At 35.5% G+C, this 4336-nt stretch overlaps 1 long non-coding RNA gene across 1 annotated transcript; it reads right to left on the reverse strand.

The window, feature by feature from the left end:
- Positions 1-1281: 1281 nt before the first annotated feature.
- Positions 1282-2373, reverse strand: LOC114529897. The gene is made up of 4 exons (XR_003687708.1): positions 2310-2373; positions 1920-1995; positions 1756-1845; positions 1282-1465 (listed from the first exon to the last, which is right to left on the reverse strand). It is a non-coding gene; the product is annotated as an uncharacterized LOC114529897 (long non-coding RNA).
- Between the last annotated feature and the right edge of the window lie 1963 nt (positions 2374-4336).

Genomic DNA, 4336 nt, shown 5'->3' on the forward strand with positions numbered 1-4336 from the left:
TCATCCCTAAAATCACAGAGCCGTCCACAAAAGAAAATAACTAATTCATACCTTATAGGAGATCCGAGAATCATTAGAATTGATATTCCTGGACAGAGGGGAAAGAAAAAATGCATGAATAATGTTAAAAGTTTTAAACGTTTAGAGAGTGAGGCCCCCAAAACACGCAGAACCCAGTTCTAGGCCATTCATACGCCTAAATGTAAAGATGTTACACAAAAATTCTTATTACAAAAGCGTGAATTGACGTGGAACGGGCGTTTGGATTTACGCGCGCGTTTTTATTTGCGCGTGCATTTACTTTGTTCGTTCCGCTGAACTGCCGTGTTTAAGTATAATTTTGATTTCCATTTTTTAAATCAAATCTCAAAACCAGTTTACGTTGTCGATTTCGACGGTGAACTAAATTCTCTTCCTTTCGAAACACAAGCGGAACTGTGTAAACACTTCTTTCTCCTTATATTTTATAAATTAAGCCACTTAATAATACGCAAAATGAATTAAAACAAAAAATATATGTAAACCACAATTATTTTTACACTAAACAATAAAATCTTAAATATACTTACATATTTTCTCGATAATTTCAATGTAGAATATTGAACAGCAATATAACACGCCTTTGAAAACAATTTGCAACGAACTAACTTCGCGAAATGTGAACCTCTCGAAAAATTTCGACAAGTGAGCGGTCCTTGTTGACGTAGATAATAATACTTTTGCGCCCGCGAGTTTTGGTGAGCAAGCGAGACACTGAGTCAGCGTTCGCGATTACCTCGTAATATGGAAAGTATAGTATAAATAAGTACCTATAATTATTTTATGTAAGTACATATTTATGCTGAAGTATGCAATCTACAATCTTGTGGTAATGTACAACGATTTCTTAAGCCTCGTTGACTCTCATTTACACCAGAGTGTTCAAAAAGTGCCTATAATATACGTAGTGATTCTTTCTTCAAAGGTGATTTATCTTGAGCCATTTTAGCCGAACATCAGATTTACAGTCCTGTTCGTCGTTTTACATTAGGCCACGAGTTGTTAAATTCAAAATTATAATGTACTTCAGAATGTGTGCAAAGGAAAAAGTTCTGTTTTAAAACATTCGGCGGTTAATTGAACTTACTCAAGAAACCTTTTGCTCAGATTTCATATTTTTTAGCTTTAGGAACCTATCTACAGGTCTGTACCAATTGTGGCATCATTGCGATTTTTGGCTGTGCTTTTTTCCGGAAGAACTTTAGCAGTTGTTGTCTTGTAGAAGCGAGGTCTGCAGGTTGCTTGCTACAATCATGCAACAACTAAGTCTTCCATACTCAAAAGATCCACAGAAAATTTCTGTGTGATGATCTTTGAAAGGAGGTATTTTATTCTTTATACATAAAGAACATCCCCTTACAATATTGTGTGCTTCGTCGAAGATGATAATACTCTTTGAAATATCAATGTCGTTTGATTGTCATGACTATATTAAAGAGGAAAACTTTGTTGGATATATTTAATATATCTTGACCAATTCAGCTGAATGAGCTATCCCTACAGATACAGGCTCGATGCTAGGGGGGAGGGGATGGTAGGTATACGAAGATACTGATCTCTTACGTTCAAAAGAATGCATGCAGGCTTATGGATTCAAAAATACATACCAAGCAACTCGCGGTAAATATTTAAAACCGCTTCTTTTCACGAGAGTGAATTTTTTTAGGCGGAAAATCGGCTTTAAAAGCAGTCAAATCGAAGAGTCGAGTCAAATACCTTTGTATCGATTAAATAATTGTACGGCATGAATACAATGTCAGCATTTTTCACAAATGGAATTTTTCACAGATGAAATAAGGACAGCGACTATAAAAATAATAAATATATCAAAACGATCAGGCTCAAAATGACTTACACGAACTTGTCGCATTTATTGTCACCTTTCTTTCTTCCCAAGTCGAACAAGATCCTCAATATCCAAAATCTCCGATGCCAACTCTTTTGTACAGGAATCATCTACAACAAGAGATACAGAAATTAACAATAAGTTCCTGTTTAAATGAGCTTGTTAGGCATGCAATAAAATGCAGGCCCGTTCTAGACGTCGGACTTTTTATGTGCCGAATTGAATGCAAAAACAGACTAAAGACTCTAGGTTCCGAACATGAATGGACCATATAAATTCATCACTCTAGTTAGATTGACAGGGGAAAGCCCTCAAATTTAAAGTGTCTATTTGCAAGGGAAATACCAAACAATCTCTGACGATACTGTATTCGCCAATGGCAATGGCCGAATAGCCAAATAAAAACACTTCTTAGTGGTAGTACCTTGTTCAAGCATATTATAGTAATGACACGTCTTTGATAACACTTTCGTACGGCAAAAATGCCTGTAAAAATAGTAAAAACAACCTTCATGAACTGTGGGGATTATTTTAAGGGCAAAATATCCCGAGCGTGGTTATACTACTACCTATGCACCTATACTGTAGATAGTGAATTATTCAGTTTATCGACCTGGCAAGAAAATGGGTATATGGTATGTATTTCAGCTACAAGCCTGTTTACCAACGAAGTCATTTATACTTGCCTTGGCCGTGTGTGTTTCTTGTTCAGGAACCTGGGGATGAATGCACAGCTGGTCACGTGATCCTAGCACGCATACTTTCGGTCTGAAACAAAAATAAATAGAAAACGTCAATTTCAAATTTTCCTCACAGTTAAATCTTAGTTTCCCGGTTGAACTCAGCACTCAGGGCTTCATGTTAATCGTGTTACCCTGCGTTGTTTTTGCGCTCGGGTTTGAGGCTGTGAATGCCGGGCTTAATTCAACCTCAAGCCAGTTGAAATTTGAAAATGCCTTATATCATATGAGCCGCGAGTATAATTAACTTACTTGTAAACTGTACTCTTCAGTTCATTTACGACTTGTGTAAGTTGTGAATGAGTTCTTGATGTGTAGATGATTTTTGGGATTAAATATTCGGGAGATTAATAGAGAAAAAATATATCAGGAAGCTTCTCGGTTAGAATATTTAGCTGAATGTGAGCTAGATAAGCAGGATATGCTCACATCCAAATAATCAAAGAAACAATAGCTATACGCGTTTATAAATATATTATTATAAATATGGCGGTGAATATATTATTGTGAAGTGATAAAAAATATTATGAACGAGTACATTTTAAAGACAAACAGGTTGACCTATGGCAAAATTATCTTGTTTATTTGACGTCAGATCGTTTGATAAAAGGCTATATAAAGGCTCATTGCAGAAATCTTAAAGAATATAAAGCAAACAAGTAAGAAAATCTTTGAAATTACATTGTACTTTCTGAGCGCATGTAAAACGCAATTGCTCATACTACATCATTTCTGTTGTTTGGTCATGCGATGAAAAAACGTGCAGCTATTTGTTCTTTGATTAATTATAGCGTCTAGCCCGCATTCTGATTGGTTCCTGAGGTCGCTACAGTTTCTCCATTTTGGCGCGAAATCGTAACATTCGCATTTTAGATCCGCCGTTGAGAAGTATATCAGCAAAATGTTTACTATTTTTCGCTTGGTAAGAAATATAATATCAATATTACAGTTTCAACCGGGTTCCTCTTCACCATTTTTACATTTTTTAGCCCTTTGTTTCATTGAAAATGTGGAATATTCTTAAACAAGTTCGAAATTCTAATTATTGAAAATGGCAACAAAATCTAAAAGCAACACATACGCCATTTTTCAGGTAAACATAATTTCATCAGATTATATGAAGATTCATGAAGATGTTGTTTTGAAATTGTGTTTTTCTAACCTTTTACAGTAAGTTGTGTCTTAATTGTTATTAAGGGCAAAAATCACAATGTAAACAAAGTTATACGAAAGTTGAACGACTTCAGATTTACCTGTTGCGCTTGGAATTTTCCGTGTATCAATTTCAAGACTTAATTATGGGCTGTACAGAAGGATACCTGAACTATAGTTCTTGGTACTTTATTTTCATTAAAATTTGACCAAATTATGCACTTATGGACTTTATGCCCAGATAATAGGCAATATATATGCGTTCAAATCAGACTCAGATTTTACAATAGTTAACCTTCACTTCACTTTACAATTACCTTCACTTTCTTCTGACATCCAGCCATCAGCTGCTTGCCCAAGGTTTCTTTCTAAATCATCACAAAACTGGCCACTAGCTTTATTTTCTTGAACCTTCATACTCAGTTGCAAGCGAGCCACAAACGTGTCTCTCCAGGCCAGTGTTGCACAAAGTAAACATAATGTCTTTCCAGTTCCTGTTGGTGATTCTAAGATACCATTTTTACCCTAAAAATGCTAGGACGTTATTATCTGCAGAAAG

The sequence above is a fragment of the Dendronephthya gigantea genome, unplaced genomic scaffold (assembly GCF_004324835.1).
Source record: "Dendronephthya gigantea isolate DGI-Jeju-01 unplaced genomic scaffold, DenGig_1.0 000058F, whole genome shotgun sequence".
NCBI classification, from domain to species: domain Eukaryota; kingdom Metazoa; phylum Cnidaria; class Anthozoa; order Malacalcyonacea; family Nephtheidae; genus Dendronephthya; species Dendronephthya gigantea.